Here is a 27,147-nt window from a genome sequence, read left to right as displayed (position 1 = left end):
TTAACATGTTCAAGCACAAGAGGGTAGTATACTACGTACAAAATAAGATTAGCAACAGGAAACATTTATATCAAAATATTTCTCATCCCTATTTGTATAAGTCAGGCATAAGGCAGGGCAGGGTATCACCTTAGAGACAAACTTGTTCAGAAAAGCACAATGTAGGTGACAACCTACATTGTCACATGCTGTGAATGAACTTGTAGAGACTGGGGAAATTAAATGGAAAGGAATAAAGTAATAACTGAGAGTGCTTTGTGTAGTGGATATATGCACATAGTACATTACCTATTCCATTATTTAAAGGAATTATAATGGATATGTTATTTTGGGGGGTTCTAAAGAACATTCTTCTTAGATTAAAGGCTTAGAAAGTCTCAAGAGTTGCATCTAGTGATAGGTATATGGCACCAGGTTTCTTTTTTAGATGTATGTTATACAACAATAATGGATAGCCTAAGTCTGGGCCCCAGAGCAATGTCCACTTGCTAAGATCCACATTTCATCAGTAGCCCTCAAATGATTTACAAAGGAAATCAGTACAGTTATTATGATGCAGAGGCATAACTAGGCAGTTCTGTACCCTGAACAGTGCCAATACCAGGGCAGCAGCCTCAGCTGGGCTGCTGGTGGTGACATGGAGGCTAGGATAGCAGTGGTAGTAGCTGCTATTTTTGTACCCCACCTAACTCAGCACCTGGACCTGGTGCCCAAGTAGTCCACCCCTAGTTACACAACTGTGTTTATAAAGAGGAAAAGTGAGGCTCAAGGTGGCGAGTTGAACTGGGGAAGGCCACTCAGCTGAAGGTGCTGTCTTGAGTCACCAGCTAGTGCTCCACATGATCTCCTGATCAGAAAGCCTTCAGCTGGACTTATTCATTTTCAGCTGAGCTAAAATGCACCTCCTAAATAGAGTCACTTTCCTTACGGAGGAGATTCTAATCACGTCCCAATCGGGTTTCAGACCACCCAGAGGTACAATATGATGTTAGACAGCCACGGGAAAAGTGCCACAAACAACACCAAGATCTTTTCCTGGTCTTCACTGATCTGACTAAGGCTCTTGATTCAATCAGTCTTCCTCTGCAAGATCCTGATGAGATGTGGGTGCCTGCCAATTTTTTTCTACCATTATCAGACTTCTTCATGACAACTTGACAGCAACTGTGCTAAGCTATGGCTGACAAACTAACCCCATCATTATTAGAATTGGAGTCAAGCAAGGATGTGTGATTGCTCCAACACATTTTCCCCTCTATATTGCAGCTATTCTGCATCTCATTGGCGATAAGCTTCCAGTTGGACTCAGCAACCAGTATTGCATGAACAGAAACCTCTTTAACATCAACTTGTTACGTTAAAAATCCAGGATCTCCAACGTCTCCCTTACTGATGATTTTGTCATGTGTGCCCCTTCAGTTGAAGAGCTCCAGGTCATGTGTATGAAATTCTTGGACTCGCTGCCAACTTCAGGAAAAAAACCCAAACAAGATACTTTAATAACTAATCCCAAACCAACCAGCTGCTTCTCTACATATTAGAATTAGAGGGAAATCCTTGGAGAATGTTGAACATTTCCCTTTGCCCGGATAGCCACCTTTCTCAACAAGTAAATACAGAGCATATATTCAGCACCAGATAAAATCTGCCAAGGCTGCCTTTGGATATCTCTGAGATCCTGTTTTGATGCTCATGACATAAGGACCCATGCCAAACCTGTTGTCACCCCTACTCAGTGTATGTGTGTGAAATCTGGAGGACATATCAAAAACACCAAAAAGGCTTGGGATATTATCTTCAGCAATGTCTTTCAAAAATCTTCCATATCAACTGGAAGGACAGAAAATGAATGCCAGACTACTGTCTAATGCAAACAACATGGACATTGAAGCCATGTTTATACAGCGCCAGCTCTATTGAATAGAGCATGTCATAATGATGCATGACAACTGATTCCAGAACAGGTCTGTAGTGAGACTCGGGTCCGGGGCTGGCTGCATCTTGTCTTGGTGCCCTCTAAGTCTCTGCCTCTCTGGATTTGGAGTCTCTTCCTTTTTCTCTCCTGCTACACCTTTGATGTTGCTTTAAGAGCACAGAGTTGGGAGGCTGCCCTGCATCTTGGGACCATTGGCTTGGACTTATCATTCCCACCAGGCTTCTGGTAACTTAGCACCTTACAGTGACCCATGGCCTCTGACAGACCCTCTATCCATGCCTATGCCTTACAGGTGTTAACAGTTCATTACCCTGGGGAAAGACTCCTCAACCCCAGGGCCATATTTCTTCTCATCTAGCTTCTGGTCTCACCTCCTAGCGCTTATAGCTCCACCTTTCTTGGTCTGGATTCCTCTTTAAGGGCTCATCTCTTGTCCTTCAGGGCTCTGTCCATCCCAGGCTCCCTTGTCACACCCTCGAGGGTCCTAGTCTTGCCCCTAGGGCCCTGCTAATGCCTCTGTTGGGCTCTGGCTGTGCCCCTCAGTGCCTCTGTCTATGCACTTGCCCTTGGGCTCCAGCCTTCCTTAGATGTGTTCTGTCTAAGGCTTGAGTTCAGCCCCTGGCAGGACTTACAATCATCACGCATCCCTCAGGTGCCTCTGGGACCTCCACCTCCCTTGTCAGTCCCAATTCCAGTCCTCCAGATATCACTGCAACAGAAAAGTCAGCTCTCAGGTCACAGCTAAAATCAAACTCTCTGGCTGCATAAGAAAGTCCCTCTCATAGTCAACTCTCACTTCCTTACTGGTAATCCAGTCCAGTGTGGGAGTCTCAAGCAGTCCCTCAGCCTCGGTCAGAATAGTGCAAATCTCCTTCCCTGGCAGCCTGCAAGCCCCCTCTCTTGGGCTCAAAACCTGAGTTTTTATGTAGCTGAGACTCTGCTCCCCTGGTCTTGCAACCTCAAGGACACCACAGGTACTTTTCCTTAAACTAACTGGATGGTCTTCAGAGCTGTTTCCAGGTGTTGGGGTAGGAACTCATGCTCTGGTCCCTGGTACTACAGGGAGCATCTATAGAAGACATTTACTACAGAGCTGACTGATTAGTTCTGCAGTAAAACATGAATGTGTACACATTCAGTGCTATTGGGATGGAGTAAACTTCACCATAGGATAGTATTGCTAGACACAAATACTATCCTACAGCAAAGTAATTTGCTCTGTTGGAATGGATGTGTAGATGCTGATGGGGCTGGCTGGGACACAAGGCTACTTCAGTGTAGGGGCTGCCTATGGTTGTCCCCACACTAAAGCACCCTTGTGCCCCAGCCAATCCCTTCACAGCATGTTGAGCTGGGTTGGAGCAGCCCCAGGCTGGCAGGCTAACTCCCTTAGATCCCTGTCAACCAGGGCTGCTCTACCCCAGCTCAACATGTTGCGATCCCCCATTCTCATATCCCCCGTGAAAGGTGAAATCCATGAATAAGGCACTGCGTTCATGAACACAGTCTGTGTTCATGAATGCAATGCCCCTGGTGGCTGGGACACAGGGGCAAGGCTGATATGGCAGCAGCGGGAGCCTGGCAGCAGTGGCAGGAGCCCAGCGGTAGCAAGTGCAGCGCTCTCAAGGAGCTCCTTTACACGTATTTAAGAAGCGGGTTCAGCATTCGCAAATATTTGAAACCGCCAGTGCCAAGCCTGTGCAAACTGAGGGTTTCCTGTATCAGAGTAACTCTTCTAAGATCAACCAAGTTATAGTGGAGTACACTAGCACAAGGTTGAAAGGAGTCAATCCACAGGCTTCAGGAGTTATTCCTTTTCATCTTTACAAGACAGTTGTTCCACACTCCAGAATCAGACCAGACACTGGACGGTGACCCCGATAATCACACTCAGAATTTGATCCCTCCTTACACCTATGGAGAAGTAATCTGCATTAACCCTACAACTAGCAGACACGACTTTGCAAGATCTGGTTCACTAGCATTGTCTGGTGCACTGAGAGTGGTACAGCAAAGATGCCACCTACTCCTTTTTCTTGCCCCTCTCAATCCACCCCCTTCCCTACATGCACAGGATGTCCTTATAGAGGACCCTCTTATGTAGTAATCTGGACAACCTAAATATGGAGAGTTGTAAGACAGCTCATTCTTGGGATTCAAAAGATTACAAAGAAGATCTGTAATGCTTATCGCTGAAGATAATTACACTGGCTGGCTCCTTCTCTTCTCCCCTTTCCCACAGGAGTAAACAGACTATTAACTTTAGAAATGTAGATATCTAGCTAGTTCAGTTTTATTGTAATGTCTTACTAATATATGACAGATGCTAAAAAAGGATGAAAGAGCCAAAATACAATATAAGTAAAACACCTGGGAAGCCTGAAAGGAGAAAATGGATACCAAACCCACCACCAGCTCTTTTCCCCCACTAATTGCTGCATCAATTTAAATATTATCAAGGAAAAAAGTCATTTGGGAATGTTTTTTTTTCTTCCACACTTTCACCTGCTCCAAATGAAGTTTGAGATACAAGAGCTGGCTTTAACACATGCAACTTGGACACCCAAAGCACGGAGCAGCTCATCCAGACCCCTGCGTTGCTTCAACTAGGCTGCTTCCAGAACTCAAGCCAACTGAGGTATCTCTACATTGCACAGCAGGCTGCAGCATTAGCACATCCTTAGATGAATGAGTCAATTAACATCTTCCTGTTATAGCAGCACTCAGAAAAGCTCCTTCATCCATTCCTTTCTGTCCATGTGAAATTTGCAGAGGACGTTTGCAATGTTTAACAAAATCCCTCACTGTCCAGACCCATCAGGGAAATGGTCACAGTTTGCAGTCCTGTTTTTCCCCATGCTGTTTTGCAACCTGTAGATTTAAATACAATTTGGGGGAATAACCAGAATCCACTTGGTCTCGACAAGAAGGTCAAGTTAGGTACGTATCAGTGGGCATCACATATGAACATCCCTGTGCTATTTATGAGCCACCTGTGATATTTAGTTTTATATTTAATAGATAAGCTCTTTGAGTTAGGTACCATCTTTTTATTGTGTGTACTGAATGACTAGCATGGAGGGGCCCCGATTAAAAGGGGAATTTGAAAATGGGTCTCCTATCTGTCCAGTGAATGCCTTTTATACAAGAGGTTTTGAAGCCCATGTTTAGGCATCTAACTTTCCCCACATATTACGTAATCAGTTTGGGTACCTAACTCAGGCTAGTAAATTCTGCACTGCACTGAAGAATTAGCTGCTACAAGCCCCTCTGCAGTTCTTCTAAGCCTCCACTCTAGGCCTCTTTGATATAATGACCTGTGCAAAGCAGATGAATATTTCGCATGGTTTGGTGGCAGCGGCACTTCTGGTCAAGGTTCAGCGAGTTTTCTGTTCAGTGCCAAGGAGCAATGCAGAACACAGAAGTCTGCTCTGGTGAGGCCCTTGCAGGAAGTCTGAGACTGAACAGGATTTCTGGTGGTGGACCAGCTTCTGCATCTGCAGTGCAATTGCATCCCAGTGAAATGACAAGACGGTGTTGTATTTGTTTCTCTGTTTGATCCGCAGCAAATGTGAATGGTTAACTACTCTCAGCTAGGAAGCTTTAGAGGCATAACTGTTTCAATCCTAGATAATAGAAAAGATGGACTATGTGATGACTTCCACATTGGTTTGAATCAGGAAGTTTTAGTTACCTGCATCTCTACAGCTTGAACTAAACAGCTAGTAGCTATTACTGGGACTGTAATGACTTGTATTTTGTTAAGCATCAGGCATAAAGGGGGGATTATAAAACACTCATTTGGTATTTGATGTGCTCACAGTGACTGGGAACAAAATGTGGAGAAATGTAAGCTCTCCTTTGGTTCATGAAGCTAAGGCCATTTTCCTCTAGAACAGTCACACCTGAAATTCCCGATTTCGGTAGAGATAGATGATTTAGGAAATCAATAAGATGCTGGACTGACTCTATACATTCCAAGTACAGGAGACAACTTAGCTGTGGTTACAGTTGAACTGCATTTGGCAGCAGTATTGGAAGTGAAAATGGATCAGCCTACATGTTATAGTTTCTCCTGCTGAGAGTTTATTTTCCTAAAATCCTAGAGTCATAGAGAAGTAGGGCTGGAAAACACGTGAGGAGGTCATCTAGACCAGGCCCCTGCTCCAGACAGAATTATCTCTGTCTAAACCATTGCAGACAAATGTCTGTCTAAACTACACTTAAAAACTGCCAGTGAGGGAGAGTCCACAACCTCCATGGGTAATCTGTTCCAGTGCTTAAGCACACTCACAGTCACAAAGACCTTCTTAAAACCTAACCTAAATCTCCCTCGGTGGGTATGGAAAACAAGTGATTACCCCTGCTGCAGAGTGGCAATTTAGGACATGGTATAAGAAGCTTTCATTGCCTTTTGGGCACTGATGCCAATCAATTCCTAGAGGACTGTAGTTCACCACCACTGGGGGTCAGATCAGGCTTGTGGAGTCAAGGCATTATATGCTCCCGTCTCTTGGCTGCCTGCTCCCCACCCTGCTGTAAGGGAGGGAAGTACCAGAAGCTTGCTCTTCTCCCAGGACTCAGGTAGCCTACAAATAGGAGTAAAGAGTGCTCTATCCCCTCCATGTCTGAAAGAGTAAAGCAGATCGTGAGTAACATAAGCAATTGGGGAAGCCTATTAAAGTCCTTCATGTTTTGGGAATCAATGAGACTGGTCCCTCATTGCCAAGGAGCACACACCACCCCAGGCAGAATAGGCAGGGTAGGGGGAAGCAATGAGGCTATAGTCCCCTTTTCCCTTTACAATAGTTTAGAGAGTAATCCGCATGCACCTCGGGAAGCGGGAGACACAGCCAGCACTACTGGGAAAGTCACAAGAAACGGGAACTCCTGCAGTGCAGGTCTTTTCCAGAGCTGCCCGTGGGACATGGTGCACCTACTGACCTCTGCACGATGCTGTGACTTAAAGGCAGGGGACATAACACTGGCTCACCGCTATAGTGCATCAGTGGCATTTCCACTGGTTTGAGGCATCTCAGTCACGCCGTCAGTCAAATGTGGTATAGAGACACAAGAAGTCACACAGTGACATTCTGCTTTGCCTGGCCCACGGCCTTATCATGTGCGCTGAAGAATTCAGTGCTGCTGCCGTCCCTGTGGTCAGCTCCAGCTCCTTGTTTCACTCCAAACTGGGGGCACGCTCATGTCCGAGCACCTTCCCTCACATCTAAAAACAAAAGCACTGGAGAAACTCCAGCCTGAATGAGAGGGAATGTAACATCCAGCATCTTAAATGTAGGGAAGGATCCCAAAGCATTTTACAAACTCTGGCTATAGCATTACTACACATGGGTGGGAAATGACCTGCAACTGCTCTGGGCTAAATCAGTGTTCATCATGCCTCCCCTGCTGATAGCAGAAGACCGTTGGCTTATGTGGGAAGGGGGTGGGATCTCCTCTCCACTTCACTCATTTCCTTTTTAGCATCTACCTAAATTAACAAACAAAATGTCATTTCTAAATGGATAATCTGTACCTTTTGTTTAAAAGAATGGACAAGAAATCTTATGGATATCTATACAATAAGCCCCTACCATCAACACCCAGCCTGACCCTAGAAGTTCTGCTAAACTTTTGGCAATTAGATGAACAATTAGATCAACATGGCAGGGGGTCGGACTTGATGATCTGCTCAGGTTCCTCCCGACCCTACCTACCAACTATGAAATGCTATAATGCACAACTCCTAGCCTGGTCATTTCTACACTGTGTTTGTAACTTATCTGGGGCTCTGTGTACAGACAGCCTGATAGCAACAATCCCACAACTTTCCAGTCTGATTTCCAGCTCTTTTGCATCCCAATTCCTGTTTCTGTTTCCCTTCTGTAGAAATAAGGCTGGAAGGAGAGACAAGATTGACTCCTCCAAGGGTTCTGCTTCACACAGAACCAGGGCAATGTGGAAAGCACTGGTGTGGACCATTAACTGTGATAGAGATGGGGAAGGGTGTTTCATGTGATAGGCTGACTGTGTGAGATCCTTGCCAATAAATGTCAGTGTAGATACACCACTGGTCCTAGAACTGGAATGAAATCTAAGCAGGCCGATAGCCTTTTGGTGGATTATATTCATATAATCAGACCCTTTTCTGCTGGTTACTTTTCTTTACATTTAATAAGGAATGTAAACCAAACCTGATCTTTAGGATCATGATCAATCTGGATCAATAAACTGGACTTGTTTTTCCTGTTTCTAATGTTCTTCTTGAGCACCTGCCAAGGCACTCGTAACAAGAAGTCCTTTGAAAGCTGTTTCCTAAATGGTTTGGGGTGTAGTGTGGCACTTATGACTCGGAATAAGTTAAAAGCTTTTAATCTGCTTAATCGCAGTTACCGGTATTTGTTTTATGCCCTCAGGCCTTTGGGTTTTGTGACAGCCATTCATTGCTTCTGTTAAAATGCTATATTCCGACCTTTATTGCCTGCTTGATGATAAAGATGATTTATAACCGTGCTTTCTCCTGTTCCGAGAGGGATATGACAGCAGCAATCTCCAAGCTATACCGAGTTCAACATCAGGTGAGTCATTAATTCCAACACCGCAAAGGTATCTACCTAACTGGTCTTGCGGTCTGGAGACTCATGTATCTTCCCTTAGATGAATGAAGTCAATTAAATCTCCCATTAAGAGTTTTAGCTTCCACAGATGGTCTTTCTTTTTCTCTTATGTTAATCACATTAAAATTGCATGCAGAGTCATTTGTACATTTTAACACAAGCTTTCACTGTTCCAAATCAGTTGGGGGAAGGGGCCAATTGCCATCATTTCCATCCACCTCTTTTGCTGTCATCACAGCCTTTTCAAAAAGAGTCACTGCACCAGAATCCATCAGCAGCTACAGGCATTTGAACTCTCCAGTGATGCAATAAATGCCCAGTCCAGGAGTTGCCTGGGACCATTTTTAAAAGGGGAACATCTTTCTAAACAAATTACTTCCAAAAAATGAGCAGGCACAGGGAATCTTATACCCAGCTGACTTCTTTTAGATTTTGTTAAGCTAATGTTTTTCATCTCTGAGAGGGAAGAGAAGCAAATGTAAATCTTGGATCTTCTTCTAGGGCCAGCTTCTTCAGGACTGGATTCAGGGGCCAGTCTGTGTGGCACTGAGTGCCCTAAAAATCCACGAGGAGGAGGAGAATGGTATTAAAGGACTTAGATGGAAGGGTCTTATCAGATCATTGAGTACAGTCCTCTATTGGAAGCACAGCATGATATAATTCCTTTCATAAACTCATTGAGCTCTGTATTGAAAAGGCAGGCAAACTATTCATTTAGGTTTTGGCCTGTAGTTAAATCTCTTCTACATTCTTTTTTTATTTCCTTGTTCTCTTTTTATTTTAACATGTGAAGAGCCCGTCGCTAATTTGTTTAAATAGCTTTTGCAAAGTCTTAGCTTGACTTGTGTCAATTTGCATTTCATCCCTCTACTTCTTTCTCTCTAAGACATGGCTTTTTTATCATTCTATTCTTTCTTCCATTCCTCATAGGCTTTTTATTTATTTTAATGCCCTTCTTGAGTTATCTAGTTATCCAGTGAAGTCTGATAGTCAACAGCCAACAACTTCTAGAGTGCTGTGCCCCAAACCAACTGTGCATCACCAATTCATATTTTGCTAGAAAAGATTGCCATAAAGTGTCATAGCAACATCCACAACCAGGCCACTGGCACCAACTAGACCTTAATATTGTTAGGTGGAAAGACCTACCTTCAGTGCAGAAAACCCACATGTTCTGAGTGCTGGTTGTGACACTGACTGCTCCCTGATCATTAGCAAAGTGAAGATGACAGCCAAGAACTACATAGAGAAAAACCTAGCAGCAAGCCCCAAATCAATACCACTAACCAAGAACCAGAGGAAGTGCCAAGAGTTTGTGAAGGCTTTTGAACTCAGCACATTTGGGAAGTCACTACCAAAAAAAGCAGAAGACTTTCGGGAAGAGTTAAGAACCACAGTCCATAAAACAGCTAAAGCTACATTTGGGGAAAAAAGACCACCCAGTAAGGACCGATTCAAGGAAAAATACAGAACTACTACCTCTCATCAACATCAAGAACACAGCCTATCTGAAACACAACAGGAAGCCAACAGATAGCACCAAAGTGAGACTTCTACAGGTAAAAAATGATGTACAGAGAGTAACCAGGAGCTGTGCAAATCAGTACTGGACTAAGCTCTACAATGAGATACAGACAGCCTCAGACACAGAAAACCTAAAAATCATGTACAATAGTCTGAAGAAAGCTCTAGGCCCTACTGCCAACAAGGTTGCCCCTCTCGAATCGTGCAGTGGTGAAACCATTACAAATCGAAGCAAGCAGATGTCTCATTGGGTTGAACACTACTCAGAGCTATATGCACAAGAAAGAAACGTCACCAGCGAATCACTAGACTAAATACCAATTCTACAGACCATGCCAAAGTTAGATGTGGATCCCACTGTAGAAGAGCTAAGCAAGGCCACTGATTCATTACCAAGAGGCAAGGCTCCTGGAAAAGATGACATCCCAACAGAAATTCTCAAGTGCAGGAAAGAAAGCCTACTACCATATCTTCATCAGCTGCTACTTAAAGATTGGAAAGAGGGTGAGGTACCACAAGACATGCATGATGCTTTGTCACTGTATAAAAACAAAGGAAATTAGGGCAACTGCAACAACTACAGAGGCATCTTGCTACCAAGTATAGCAGGAAAAGCTTTTGCAAGGGTGGTGCACCTACAACAGCTGGTGAGTCATACCTACCCTGAATCTCAGTACAGATTAAGGGCTAGAAGACCAACATGATATTTTCCCTGCATCAACTTCAAGAAAAGTGCAGAGAGCAAAACTGACTATTGTACTTTGCCTTCATGGACCTAACCAAAGCATTAGACACCATCAGCAGAACAGCCCCATTTGCAGTCCAAGAAAAAATAGGATGCCCACCAATCATTCCTTCCACAATAACATGAAAGCAATTGTTCAATTTGATAGGTCCGCTTTGGACAGATTTGAGATGAAAGGTGGAGTGAAACAAAGATGTGTTCTTGCCCCCACGCTCTTTTTTATCATTTTCTCAGTACTCCTGAACTGCATGTCTAAAGACATGGAAGGTGAAGTGTATCTTCACACAAGACCGAATGGGAAAATCTTCAACCTGTCACAACTTAAGGCAAAGATTAAAGTTGGAAAGGTGCTTATCAGGGAGCTTCTATTTGCTGATAATGCTGCTCTTACAGCCCACAACAGAGACTTACTACAAGAACTCATTGACCACCTTTCAAGAGCTTGCCAGGCATTTGATTTAACCATTAGCATAAAGAAGACAGTTGTACTAGGACAGGGAGTTCCACAAGATCCATCAATCATCCTAAATGAGAACCAGATAAAAGCAGTTCAAAAGTTCATCTATCTAGGTTCTACAGTGACCACCACTGGATTGAGAACTCAATATTCACATCGCAAAGGCTGCCACCACCTTCAGCAGACTAACTAAAAGAGCATGGAACAACTCAAAGCTTACCGTCAGGACCAAAATGCTGGTGTACAAGACTTGCATACTCAGCATTTTTGTGTATTCTGGGGAAGCATGGACAGCTTATGTACATCAAGAGAAAAGGTTAAACAGCTTCCACTGGCACTGTTTATGCCATATATTCAACATCAAATGGCAAGATAAAGTTACCAATGCAGAAGTTCTTCAAGGGGAAAATTTACCAAGAATAACAACCCTACTCAGACGGAGATGACTGCACTGGCCATCTAAGCAGAAAATTGAAGATGGACGTATACCAGGGGTGGGAGGAGGCACTGCTTACTGAGTTTTGTCAAGCCCTGCATGACAGGAAGCCAGAGACAGATAAATGAGGACTGGATAGAATGGCCTGGTGGGCTTCATCCAGCCCACGGGCCTCGTTTTTCCCACTCCTGATGTATACCCAAGAACATGCTATAGGGGAAACTAATCGGAGGGAACGAGAACAACAGGATGCCCCAAGCTTTGCTACAAAGACACATGCAAGTAAGATATGAAGACATTTGGAATCAATCCCGCTCTATGGGAAACCTTGGCAAGTGACTGGAACAAATGGCATCATTGTCTTCACCAGGACATCAACGTTTATGACAGGAACTGGCTCCAACAGCTCCTTAACCACCCAACTATGACTTGCAGCCACTGCAACAGATCATGCAAATCTCAGATTGGACTATTCAGTCACATGAGACACTGAAAACCATCTACGTCATAGGCTGTAATACCCACCAATTCTTGCAGACAAAAGGATGCCAAGCAACAACCTGGTGCAGGCCCTACAGGCTTGTTTCCTTTTCTATGGATTAAGAACCCTAATAATGCTCATGTATGTAACCCGGATACACCCAATGGTGTACCCTATTCTCAACTGGATGGGATGGGTAGGCAGGAGGGGGTGCTGTGAGAGGGACACCAGAATTTCGAGCGGATCACTCTTTCCTCTATAGAGTTAACTCAAGCCCAAAGTTCTTAACTGTATACAATTTATTGAATTATAATATACGTAAAACTAAATATCGTATACATATATTTACACAGTGAACATTAACCAATAACCAAGGTCAAAGCCTAAATAACACTATTTGCCCACCACAATAAAACAATTTCAGCAACATCAACACAATACATCGCAATACAACATTTCAATTACAAAATATAAAGTGCAAACAAGAACAATCTTAATAACACTCATTCCTTAATATAGCCCCAGACCCATGGTGAGAGATAGTCCTCCTTCCAATGGGGCCCCTTTGGCTCAATTTTGGGTAGTATTTAATATTTATCTTGTGTAAATGTGTCCAGAGGCTTCAGTAAATATAATATTCCCATTGTTTCAGGCACTATACAATCACGTGTGTAAGTAAATACTGTTTCTGTGCCAGAGAACTTAAAAACAAAGAAGAAACTTGAAGTCCAAAGGCCCAATCCCTTTTCTGTTAACAAGACTGATTTTTTCCTATAGATTTATAGGTAAGAGACTCAAGTTAACAGTCTCAGTTTTTCAGTCAGACATGCACACATGTCAATTGAACTTTACCTGGGGCAAAGACCCTGCCAAGGCCCCTGGATCTGGTTGCAGGATCAGGATCTGTGATGTCTCTAAGAGTTGAGGACATCTGGCAGCTTGCAGGAGACACTCAGCATCTCACAGCAGTGATCCCCTCCAAAACACATGGCTGCTTGGGAAGTCAGAAGGTGACACATCACTTATCTAATTATTGCTCTTAGCTCTACAGGACAGAACAAAGTGGATGGCATTATTATAGCTGTTTGCATCAGGCTTTTTATCATCTCCTGCAGTCGATACCTTTTTTGTGCAAATTTTCAGTTCATCATGGTATTTGAATAAAGATACGAAGTTTCCTGTCTACCACTCGGTGTGCCAATATCCTAATGTAGACATTACCAATGGGAATTGTTATTGCAAACTATTGATTCAAGAATGATATCTACCACGACTCATTGATGGCTCTCAAGGTAACTTAAGAGTCCAGTTCTTGAGCCACAATAGAAATAAAGGCCAAATTCAGTATGTAAATTAATGTGTAAGGGTTCATACAAATGGGATTTTCAGACATCCAGAAATAACTAGCAATTGGGATGATTGCTGTCTTGGAACTTGACTGACAGTCCTTAATACAGGTTGTGGCATTTAATGCTGGGGACACTGATCACTATTTGGACATAATGGGTGTCTATACACATGCTTCACAGTGGAGGCATTTTAATTATAGTGGTTCCTGGACAGCCACTTGAATTAAAACACCACAGCACCACTTGTATTCAGCATGCCATGTTTCAAAATGGCTGTGGGGGGTCTTTAACTGGAGCTTCTTTGAAGAGTTTTAGTTAAAACTCCCCCGTCACCATTTTGCAACATGGCATGCTGAATACACAGGATGCTGCAGCATGCTGGAGCATTCCAGGTAGACCCTAATTAATCAAGACTCAAAATAATCAAGTCTGCCCTGATGTATTCTAATTAGAATGCCTCAGAGCACGTGTATAGGCACACAGTCTTGTCTTGGCTTTCCTGCTAGTCCCACTGTCACTGATAAATGGAACATTTGATTTAATCATTGAACATCCATGGACAATCATATGCTCTAGACTTGGTCTATGACTAAACTAAACATATTTGATGTTCACCCTATACATTTTTCACTGGCTACAATGGAGTGGCCCAGATATTGCTGAAACACCTCTGCAACAGACTGCAGTAGAAAGTGATGTTTTCACAGGTGAGATGTAAGAAACCCTTTCCTTCCACAGTGCATAATAGAGGTCTCCTAAGTGCAGGGACCAAAAAGACCTGCGGGTTAATTACAGTTCTTCAGAAGGGAAGTGTCTTGAATTTACAGCTCAAGGCCAGAATCTTCATCAAAACTTCATGAAGAATTAATTTTAATTCCCATTTATTTTACTTTACAGCATTTGCAGACAATGAGCTTTACATCTTTAATGAGATACCTCTTATTACAGAGTTGTCGAGCCTCCTTTGCTACAGAAGGTTTGATCATTTTCTATATATAGAAAGGACATTTCACTTATTGTATTCCAGTTGTTTAACTACAGTATATACCACTGTTTTAAAAGGAGTTTCAAAGCATTCTGGCTCATTCAAAGCAAAACAAGGAATGACCGGGTTCATTGAGAAGATATATATATATATTTTACATTAAAGTAGGGAGGCAGAGAAGGAAAACAATCTTATGCTCTAATAATAATAATATACTTAACACTTTGATGAAACCTTACCTTTTACAGCATGTTCATATTATACATCAATCATTTGTTACCTTTTAGTCTAAGCACATGACTAAAGGTGAGATCTAGAAAAAACATGTTAAGCACCTTAGATGGGACCTAAGGTAGATATAAAAAAACTTGATTCCAAGAATATCCCCACTCCAATAGCTGCAGAACCCTTTAAATATCCAAACTCATTTGGTGCATACATCTTGGTCCTAATGTTTCCCTAGGCACCTAATCTTAGACTTCCACTCATGCATGTACGCCTTGGTCTGAGTGCCTAGATGCTAAGCTGCCATCTATAGTCTGTCACAAGGAAAAAAATGCCTAGCTACTTATAGCAGTCCAAACCATTAAACATACTCCAATTATGCCTAACACTTACGGATAGTGCTGAGTTTAGCAGATGATACAATAAACGCTGTCACTTCCATTCAAAAGCCATGAACAGTGGAGCTGCTACCCCACACTATCTAGTAGCCTACTGGGCTAGATAACTTATCCATGGTGTTGGGGAGTGGGTTTCTGGGTTGTCTTCAGCCAGCAGAAGTTCAAATCCATTCTCATATCCCAGGAGAATAGTTTGGAAAATAACCACAAAATGGCCTGGGTGATAGTAGTGGAGGTGGTGTCCATCTCTGTCTAGACAGTGTGCTCAGGAATGAAAAAATCATCAGGCCAGAAGGAAAAAAGAGGGAGCCTGCTTCTATGACTCTATGGAGACTATGCTACGACAGTGCCCAGTGGTTAAGGCATTGAGCTTCAAAGGCGGCAGATTTCTTCAGTCTGTTTGCAAAGGTCCAAGTAAATCTACAAGGTAATAGAAATGACTAGTCAGTCAAATGTCTATGAATTATTCACTGTTCAAACACAGGGGCTATGGAATAGACTGCCTAAAGAAGTTGCAGAATCTCATCGGAGGTGTTCAAGAGGAGGCCGGACAAGCAGTAGCTATGGGATGACTATAGTTATACCAAGGAAGGGATGATCTAGCAGTAGCTATGTCTATGCTCTACTATGGATATTCCCCATACTTCTGTGCTTTGTTGGTTGCTGCATGAGGCTAGCAAGGAATGACTTTTCCTTTCCTGTTGCTATACAGGTCATGGCTTTTTTTCCCCCCACCTTCCTAAGAAGCACTGTGTGTTGGCTGCAGCCAAGGTTGGGATTGTGACTGGGATGTTTCAGTGCTCCTGATGGGACTACAACATGGAGGTTCCTCACTATAGGGTCTGACCCGCTAGTCTGGGACAGACCAATCACCACATTTGGACTCAGGAAGGCATATTACCCCATAGTCAGACTGGTAGTCTGTGGGGCATTTTGTCATCCTCTCTAGTGGTGGTGTGGCCCTCCGCGTTGGATCTTTCCAGTGTATTTTAGCAACACTTGCAGCCACAGAGCTCGAACAGCCATTGTCCCCCTGCTTTACATGTGGCAGATTAGGGTGCTATGTCTCATGGTTGTGTGACAAGGCTGACAGTGTAGTTTCAGTCATCGCTTATACAAGGACTTGCTTTGGACAGTTTAGCTAGGGATGATCCTGATTCAGGCAGGGGGTTAGACTAGATGACCTCCAGAGGTCCCTTGAGTCCTACTTTGTATGCCTCTACAATTTTACATGTCTAATTCAAATTAGATATTGAACAAGGAAGGCAACGATCTTCTATGGCAAAATGTCTCTTGCAAAGCACTGAACCTTTTTCCACCTGTGACAAGTTTAAAACCTAAAATCAAGGAAATGGCTTTTGATTTGGTTCTTGCAGTCAAGGGGGTCTTTGTAAATTTGGGACCAACACAATAACTGACTGGGGCACCACGATGTTCACCCAACAAGAATAAGAGTGACTTTCGGAAAGGAAGATTAGGTGAGTACAGCTGAAAGAGTTTCAGATTTTGATGAGTTAAATTGAATCCAACTGTGTTGAAAAGTATTGCAAAAGATTTCTCCCCATTGCTAACTGAGCCTCAGAAAGAAAAGCCTGATTTCATATTAGTAAAGCTCTTCTCCAAGGTTTTAAAATGTCTAATCTATCTTTCGTGACTTGCTTTTTAGCTGCCTTTATAAGAGGCCCCATTCAGGCATTGCTGTTTCTTTCTTACTTGCTGCTAGATTTTCTTTTTCAGCTCTCTGCCTTACTGCTGTGTATATTCTATTACATGCTGAGTAATCCTTGCTAATGTTGTAAATAACATTGTTGTGTAATTGTTCATAAAAGGCCCATCAAGCCTCACTTCCCAGAAAACAACATCAAAATGCCTCCTGAAGTGGCACAGAAGTCAATGACAACTGTCAGACCCAAACTAAAATCTCAATGAATAGAAAACCTTCCCCGCAGTTCTTACAATTTTACCTCCAGTTCTCATTGTTTCCGTGTCTTATTACCAGAGTACATATAAGACAATTACCAGTGCTTTCATGAGGCTATAAAACCAAGAATTATTATCCACTGTAGATACTGTACCAATTGGGCTGGTTATTCTCACTTAATTGAAAATTAAAAGCAAGTAAAAAAAAAAAGAGGTTATGGAAAACAGCACTTGGAAACGTGAGATTTTTGGAACCTTATGAAATTATTAAGGTTGCTTTGCCCTGAACAGAATGAATGCCCCAATATCAAAGGAAGCCCCTAGAGAAGGGCTTCTGTGTAGCTTGTCAGCCTGAGGCTACTATGCAGTAGCGTCGCATCACACTTTCTGCCACGTTACGCTGCTGAGCAGTAGTCATGGGCTACTCCGCAGTCAGGATCTCATGTAGACATGGGCAGTCAGTAGGTAATGTCCTTCCATCTCTGCACAGATAGATAAGGGACATAGAATCAATTCCCCCACCTGGGCAAAATATGGCCCATGGGCCATATCTGGCCAGCCAATTAGTTCGATCTGGCCAGCAGATAAGTTTGGAGTAGACCTGGATCACGTTTGTTAATAAGGGTTGTTATTTTGAATAAGTGTGGAAATGACATGAAGGATGGAGAACCACTGCTGAGCATGGCCTTTCTGGCTGCATCTGTCCACGGGAGGACAGTAATGCTCCTGGTGCAGTCTGTAGCAGCCTCGTGCAGTGGCAGGGAGAGTGCAGACAGCTTGCAAAGAAGCCTGGAAATGTCCCGCAGGGAAATGAGTGGCAACCCTGAAGTACTCAGCCCCTGTCTGCTCCCCTCCCCAAGCTCCCCTGAGTGCCAGGGGTTGTGGCCAAGCAGCAGGTGGACATAGGCTGCTCCTCTATGGAGCTGGTCAAAGGGATGCTGCTCTGTGCCACCTGCCCTTGGCCTCACTGCTTGCCCTGCGCCCTCATGGAATTGCCACTCTTGGGGAGCCCGTGGTGGCCATGTAAAGCTGTAGGTGGTGGTAGACATGGCGTGCCCAGCACCACGTAGCCTCCATCCCCAGCAGGAAGTGCAGACTGCCCCAGGTCAGTGGCGGCACTGCTGGAGGGGAGGTGCAGAGGCCGCGGGCAGGACTTGGCACCGAGCTCTGCTATGACGTGGTGGTGGGCAGGGGGTGGAAATTGTGGCAACATAATTATCTGTGGTGATCTGGGAACTGTCTTTTGGAGTTGTTTATGAAAAAATGGTCTTTGGAAAATTGTGTGATAATCTGGGAAGTTTTTCTGGAAACGTGTGGAAATGTGAGTTTTTTTGTGTGAAAAACTGGTAATTTTGTGTAGTAATTTGGGATTTTGTTCTAGAAGGGCAGGGAAAATATGAGGATGTGCAGAAAACTGGTTATGGAATTTAGAGTATAAAATTTATACTCTAAATGCCATAACAATTTTTAAGTGTAGCTGTTGTTAAACACCATTAATTTTATCTTTGCAGCCCTCAACAGCTCACTAAAACTCGTTAAGTGGCTTCCAGACCAAATAATTGCCCACCACTGGTTTATACTGAAGTGGAGCAGGATAATAAATCAGGACAAATAGTTGTAGGTGAGTACTCGTAGCAGGGATTCAATTTAAGGTCACAAATTGATCACCATATGGGTGAGGAAGGCATTCCCTTGTTTTGTCCTTAAGCTCTTACCATGTGTTGCAATGGAGCATCAGTGAAACCTGTTAGACAGGATACCCTGAACCCCATTTCCCTGGTATCTCCTAGCTCTGCTCCACTGCTCAGATAGCCAAGATGGATTTTTCCTTCTTTTGGAAGGAACCCACAGTAATTCTCCTTGGCAACAATGAGTACAACCAAAGAACCGGAATGAAATCAAGGCTTATTCAGCTCAGGAAATGGAGAGGAACAGCACAGAAATTCAAGCTAGATTTGCCTTGGTTTATGCAAAAACATTTCTGGCTGGGCTGAAAACCCTCTTGTTTCAAACAAGTACTACTCCTTACAGTGTATGCATAAATATCCTCGCTCATCCCTCGGACTCAGCAGATGATGGCAGGACTGAGAGGCCCTCACCAACGTTGAAATCCCATTGCTCTGAGCACTGCACAAATACAGAGTATAAGACAGTCCAGACCCTGAGATATCTCTTGTTTAAATAGACAAAATGGACAGAGGGCATGTAGGCTGCAGAGAGGGTCAGTGATGCACAGTATGACTGTGCGAAGCTTTGGGTGCCAATTCAATTTGCAGGAGATTTGGCCCCATTTGGTGGCTGAATCTGAATCGAATATGGAGACCAATTAAAAGGTCCAAATTGATTCAAAGCTCTCTGAATCAATTTGGAACAGGTTTGGAGAGCTTCCGCAATTTGGGCAGTCCCCGCTGCATGCAGGGAGCTGGTAAGTGGGGGTGGGGGGTGAAGGAGGGTGGAAAGCACCATGGGAGGACCCCTGCCAGGCCCCATTCTCTGCCTGCTCCTCCAACCCCCCCACCCAGTGCCCCCCAACCCCCGTTCTTTGTCGCAGCCCCGCCATGCCTCAGTTCCAGGTTATTTAAAAAAGAGCCCCCCCACTCACTGGGTGCTGTCAGGTGAGGGGGCAATGCATGCTGTGGGGGGCTTTGCCATGAGCACCCCAACCCCTGCCTGCTGTCCAAGCCCTCCCATGGTTGCCCTGTTGCAGTGGCCTCAGGGCTTCTGGGGGCTCGTGCAGTGTGGGGCAGTGAGGGACTATGGGGTTCCCCCCCACACACATACCTGGCAGCAGCTGGTGAGTTCAGGGTTTTTTGTTTGCTTTTTTTTTTTTTTAAAGGGGCAGGAGCTGGGGCAGGTGGGGCAGCCATAGTGGGGCTGGGAGAGCGGGCAGGGGAAGGGGCCTGTTTGATTCAGAGATTTGGCTAATTCAGCAGGAGCTGAATTCCAAATCAGATTAGACCGAATCAATTCGGGACAGTGATTCAAATCACCAAATCGAATCACTGTCCCTTGAATTGGCTGAATCCAAATCCAAAGCAAAAACTAGCTGCTTCGCACAGGCCTAATGGACAGACCACACTGGCCAAGGAAAAAAAAAAAGAATTATCAATAATATGTGCTAAATATAATTAATAGTCAATAAGCTTAGTCAATTATTGATAAGCTTGTGTTTAAGTCATACTCAGTAGCCCGGGAAAGAAGAATAAGATTCTGTTTATCTAGGCCACTAGTATTAGGCTAGGGCAACTGCACATAAATGTCTTTTGGAAAAGTGCTTAACAGGAGCTAAACGTAACCACTGATATTTTACTTTTTGATAATGAAAATCAAACTGCATGTAGTCAGCTAGAATGCTACTGTAATAACCGTGTGTCTTTGTTAACTGAACAGGGTAAAGCCAACACGTACGGCACGCATAGAAACGAAATGGAAGTGAAGAAGTAAAGGTGTTCTGCAGTGTAAATCCAAAAACACAGAGGAGTCCACCACCAAAACCTCCTGTTCTTATTCTTGGCCATTTTAGAGGACTTATACTAAGCTGCAGAAGTGTGACTAAAGCAGAAGACCACATGCTCTGTTTCAGAGTGAAGTTTTGCAGATGTTACAACTAATTTGGTCAGCAAAGTAAAAGCAATAGAGCATGGCAAGTAGTGTTCCCAGATGGTGAGGGAACGAGATAAGAAGTCCTCTTCCCAGAACTGTCCTTTTCATAGGGACACAGACCAAAGCTAATTGGCATCTCCCAAGTCAATGAAAAAAAAAAAGTTTAGTTCAGTTCCCAAAGTCTCAGTGAAACACAGGACATTTGAATAACACCAGTCGGAGAATATTTTTAAACATAAGCCACATATAAATATTGGGTATAAATGGGAAAGGGAGACCTCAGCAAATTCAAAATGACTTGTTGCCAGCCTGTGATGGCTGTGAAACTCAAGCTGAGCTGGGCCTACTCAGAGAAGTTAAAATGCAAAATATTGATGCCAGTTGCATAGCGCAAGAGGATGCGAGTTTGTGGCTGGACTTGATGAAAAGAAATAATGAGGCATCACCTCCAGCTTATTTTACAATACTTACGATGATTTTAAGTAGGCTCCTGTTTGTCTGGTATGTGACTGTGTGAAATGTCTATCCTTGTTTAATGGCTATAGTAAATATTTCTTTGTAAGTAACTAATGTTTATGTGTAGGAAGAGATATTCTCCATCTGGGCTTTGGTAGGTGTCTCCTCCTGATTTACTCTTGTTTTGCCTCAGTGGTTCCCTTGATCTTCCAAGGACGACTCCTCAAAACCCTTGTTTTTTCCCTGGTTGTTAATCCATTTCTTGTTATGTTCCAATTTAGTAGAAACTGATAACCTCTTGTTACCAAGGAAGGTAATTCAATCAAAATTGAGGCTTTCTGATAACCAATAATGAATAGTTTGATTAATAGGAATTTCCTTTTAATTACTGCTTGGGATTCTCTCCTGATTTTATACAAACTGCAAGAATGCTTTGAAGACAGTGAGCTAAGGGGTATAAAAGAGGCATGAAACAGCTAAAAAGGAATGCTTCAAGAATGAGAAATCCCTCTGCCAAGAACAGCTATTGCACTCAGCTGATCTAGGTGAATAGATCCACACCTTAGAGAAGCCAACAATATTGAGACCACCTCTTTGTCCAGTAATTGGTGAGAAACTATCACTTTACTGCTAAATAGTGAACTTTGCTTTGCTTTGCTTTGCTTTAGGCTCATTTAACAGTGAATACTTGTAGTAAATAAAGCCTTTCTGTCATTTATTGAACAAGTTCTCATGTCAATCCTTTATATGCTAGTCCTGAATCCCATTTCTTAACTTAACAGCCTGCATGCCACCTTTATCTTCCCTTCTGCATCTCCTCAGCTGGTATAGGTGAGCATCTATATTGTGCTGCTGCAGGTAGCTAGAAAGACATTAAGGCAAGTGCTTATGCTTGTGCTTTGAGGTATAATCAATAAAAGGTTGGGCTATAGACCTGTCTCTTGCCTCTATCTGACTTGGGTGGTAGTAGTACCTTAGCTGTTAAAAGGGAATAGAGGATCATTGGGAAATATAGTTGTAAGGGAATTGTAAGTGTCTTTTAATTGTGCAAATGTCTTTTAATTCTCTAAGTTTGCAAAAGAAGCCCTGATCATAAAGGGGATAAATTCTTGTTACTACAGTGACTGAATGGTTCGGGTTTTGGTCATAGGCAGGGAAAAGGAAGGAATTATCCCATTTTAAAGATGAAGAATTTAGGATTAAGATCATATAGGAAGGATGTAGCAAAGCTGTTTGATTTCTAATTTCCTGAAGCTAAAAGCCAACATTGACATCTCTTCTCCACTAAGCAAATTTTTTTTAACTTTTCCCAGGCAGCCACAAATGCTTGCTTTCAGCATTTTCATTACAACTCAAGAGATGCCCTACTCTATCAGGCCACAGGTCCACCTAGCTTGCTGTCCTGTTTCTCACTGGATACTGGTGAAAAGGTGTAACTTATGCAGGACTTACCCAAACTGATCTGTCCCCTGACCAGCATTCAGAAGCCTACAAAGTCCCAATGTTGAGACTGCACCTTTAAATATCATGGCTGGACCTATCCTTTATGAATCTGTCCAATCCCATTTTGAACCAGGATAAATTACCAGCCTCTACATCTTTCTGTGGCAATGAGTCCCACAACTTAACGCAAGCTATGTATGGAGAAAAAAAAAAGAAACCTGCTGCTTAATAATTACATTTTATATTCCCTGACTCTACTATCGTGAGAGTTAGTAAATAGCAAATCTCTATCTTATTTTGCTTTCTTCTTCTTAGTTCCAGTTAGTCTAAATTATATCAATTATCACAAAGCCAGTGCTTGATGAGCAATATTTTCCTGCAAGCATCCTGTTGAGGATCATAGGTAGAATCAGCACTTCTTTGTCATGCGTAGAATATATACTCCAAAAGTTGCATTTGTCTATGGAGACCACTCCTGACTTCCATCTCACTGCATCCAGCACACATTTGAGATGAATTTGGCTTGGAAGGCACTAAGGCTGGTAGCTGCTTACCATAAATTCTTCCAGAAGAAGTCATTCATCTGGAGAGTATATGCAAATTTGGAAGTACACATCACAGAGGACTTGGCAAGCATGCCTGTCATTTTTCTCTGCCAAAGAGACTTCTTCACTGCCTAATTCATTAGTTAATCTCCTAGACAGACTGCTGGACTTGATCAGCCCAGTGTGGCACATGGACCCTGCAACCAAGAAGGGGAATAAGGTGCCCCCACAAGTTTCCCACTGATTGATTGTTCAGGTGAATGCATGATTTTAAGTGACAGATGGATAGGTCACACCTTGCAGCTCTTGTACAGACTTCACAGAAAAAAAATGGATGTTTCTGTTTTGCTTGAAAAAGGACTGCTGCATGGATCCTGCAAGCCCTTGATTAGGCTAATGGCCTCGTCTCAGACAAATAGCCCCATTGTCTTCAAAGGGGCTGCTCCTGGCAGCATGGCTAGGATTCCAGGCTTGTCTCTTCAGCTGAGACTGATGCAGATCAAATCAGTGAGATTCTGACTATTGACTTCAATGGGAACTTGATAAAGCCCCACCTGCAGATAGTTTTCTTCCTATTGAAGAAAAAAATGAGGAAGGAAAGAAGTATTCCCAAATTCACAGTGATTACCAGGAACTAACTCAGTGAACTAGGGCTACTGTTGCTCCATAAATCCAGCTTCACTGAAAAGCTAGCTTAGCAATAAAATGAATACATGCCAAGCAGTGGCTCCCTATAGGCTGAGGCTGTTACAGATCGCCTATGGAAACAAATAGTGCCTGGCTATCCATAAGTGCACCTGGGAAGCACCCAGCATCATTACTTATTTTATATCATTCAGCCTCATTAGCATTCAGCACATGCATGCTAATGGCAACAATAATCAATGTTGCTGGATGAAGAGAATAGGCAGGAAATACTCTATTTTTGAGCATGCTGAGCTAGTTTGGAGAGAGCTGCATTTACCCTGGAACACAGTAGAAAGCAAACCAAAAAAAATAAAAAAACCTGGGATGGGGGAATACTAATTGAATACCATATTTTTAAGATGCTGCCATAGGTTGCATCATGATGGGAAAATAATTTGCAATGAAAATGCATGGAGATCCTTTCTGTTATCTCTTGGTTTGGCACCACACATATATCGTGAAATAGCTAGCCAAGAGCTGCTTGTGAGAAGAGGATGACAGGAGCTTTAATAAACATAGCTGTGATGCTTTTCTAGTAAACCATAGGTTCACCTTTCTTTCATAAACTGCATTAAAATACATCTCGGAGTCTGACAGCATTATCATGATCATAGTCTCTCATCACCCAGACATAGACTAGTGTGCGAGGTCTTGTTAAAACACTAAACCAAATATAATCCCTGCTTTAGAGAGCTTCCTATTTAAGATAAGCAACCACAGATTTTGATATAGACCCTGACGTAGGGCATGAACATACCCAGGCTGAGTGTGACTTCACTTATACCAGGTGAACCAACAAATGGAGGTGCACAAAGAAACATCAAGAAAACACTGGACAGCATGACAGACAGGAGTCTCATTACAGCTAAGGCAAAATTGTGTTTTGCCTGCTTTGTGTCTAAAGTTGCACTTAAATGGCCCCATTCTTTTCTGCTTCTCATAAGCATAAATAACATTAATTGCCACGTAGGCAGATTATATGTCAGATTCCACCGGATGTAATTAAGAGTGTCCACCAGTACACGCTTGGAAGGAATCCAGCGTGGCTAGTCAGTCCGTCGTCTCATACTTAGTCTTCCTGAATAACGGCACACAAGTCTGAAACTTTAGTTAGAGAAAAACCACAGCTAACAATCATTTGATGAAGGAGGCTGTTGCTGCATATTAGATCAACAGACTTGTGGATAAGGAATTTGCCCAAGGAGTGAAGGAATGAGGTTCTAGGCGCCCATTCACCCAGGGAACAGCAGACATTTTGTTTCCTATTTCCTAATAAAATGCTCATGCCACAGGCCAAGAAGGCTAACGATGCCTTCCAGTTCTCCTGCAGAAGTGGGAAGCTGTGCAGCCAAAAAGGGAAGTACAAGGGAGAAGGTTGAGCCTGATTTTGTGACTGCGTTTCATCTGGCACCCAATTCTTGCTGATTAATTCTTGTAAAGAACAATCCACTGCTGCCGCTTGTTCTTGGATCAAGGGCTCAAATAACTAATGTGCTCTTCCTGCCCTCCACCTTCATTCTCTGTTCTGCATATAAATGTCCTTTCCTCACCCAGCAGCCAACCCTGTCCCCACTTCCCCCCACTTTGCCAGCTATTAGCTCTTTTTAGAAATGAATTGCAGGTCCACTTCTTTGCAAAGAATTCTTATGTGATGAACCTGATCTTCAGCTGATACATAAATCAAATTACCTGAACTCCAGTCCATGGAGCTATGCTGATTTTTACAGCACCTAAAATGCTAGCCCATAGGCAGCCTGAGGACTTGGATCATCACAGTGTCTCAGCCAGACAGCCTTCTGAATGCTCAAAGTTGGGGGCACGAAGACCCAGCCTATGGAAGGTCACGTGGGTAATCTTGACAGTAGAATGAAGTAGACTAAAAAGCTGTAGTTCATCCAGCATGCATTTGTGAGTGTGAAAGGGACATGTCATGTTGTCCTCTATAGAAAAGCAGGGAACCTGCTGAGTAGAGTTGGTGGAACAGTGGGCCTTTCACGGTGGCTGGGGGGATGTTTAACTACATTTCCCTTGGATGATTGGCTCATCTGTGATCTTTGCAGTTTGCTCAACTCCACTTTCAGTATTTTATCACTGTTATTTTCTCAGTAAAAAGCTGGATACCATGAGCACTGTCCTGCTGCAGTACCTCTCTACCTTGTCTTTGAGGATAGCATCTTCTGGAGTTGCATGTTTATATACGTTTGGTGAGATAGGGCATGAACATATCTAGACTGAGTGTGACTTCACTTATACTAGGTGAACCAGGACCACCTCCCACTGAAATCAATAGGATTTCCCTGGTATGAACTTGTGCTGATACGACAAGAAGCAGGCCCACTTCAAATGCATTGCTCTTCCTTACAGGGGTGTAGGTTGTAGCTGTGTTGCTCTTCCTTGAATTTCTTGAGTGTATTTCCTGTCTTTGCTGTGGCTGGAGATTGACAGAGCCCTTGTTCCCCTGATTTATGTGTAGGACGTTCAGGTGCTCTGATGTTTTGGGGATGGTGGCTGGTAGTTGTACCAGAGGATTTTTCACAAAGCTTTTAAGAATAGGTTAGACACTTTCTTTAGGACGGCTTGGCCAGGAATGATTCAGCCTTGAGTAGGGGGTTGCACTAAATGATCTCCTGAGGTCCCTTCTAGCTTGACTTTTCTGTGATGCTGCACTTTGTGATTCTTTATTCCTTACCAGGCTTACAAAGAAATAAGAAGAAATGGATTATAAAATGGCAATATTCAATTCAATTATTTTATATATTACAGTAGCGCTTGGGGACAAATGACCCTTTATACACCTGAATGCACTTTTTTAGTTGTGTAAGTGCACACACACTGCCCTTTTTGTCACTTAGGCACAGTTTGTAATTCTATGACCTACCCTGCCGTGTGGGTCTCTAGATATGTGCATGTATACTGAGCATGCTCAGTAGGCTGTGCACTAGGCATACAGGTACACAGCTATGTATGCGTGCCCATTATGGTCAGGGAGTCCAACTTCTGAGAAGCCAGGGACCTTATACTGCCTAGGTCAAATGCCGCATGGTCCTCCTGTGCTGCAGGCTCCCCATGCTCCTCAGGTCCTGCATGTTGCTGGAGATCCTAACCACAGCAGCAGTAAGAACCATAGAGGCTTTCAGGAGGGAGTCTGAAGGCCATGAGTTAACTGCTTGGGGGGCTGCATGCAACCAGTAAGCTGCAAGTTGGACAATATTGGCATAAATCACAAAAATGTAGCTGGACTAAAGGATAGATGGGTGTTAAAGGAGGATGGACCCTATCATATTTTCTGCTTAGGTGACTCATGTAGGAAGCAGGAGACCTAGATTGGAGGCCTCCCATG

This window comes from Crocodylus porosus, unplaced genomic scaffold (assembly GCF_001723895.1).
Source record: "Crocodylus porosus isolate Cpor-Errol unplaced genomic scaffold, CroPor_comp1, whole genome shotgun sequence".
In the NCBI taxonomy this organism is placed as follows: domain Eukaryota; kingdom Metazoa; phylum Chordata; order Crocodylia; family Crocodylidae; genus Crocodylus; species Crocodylus porosus.
This window is presented reverse-complemented; position numbering follows the sequence as displayed.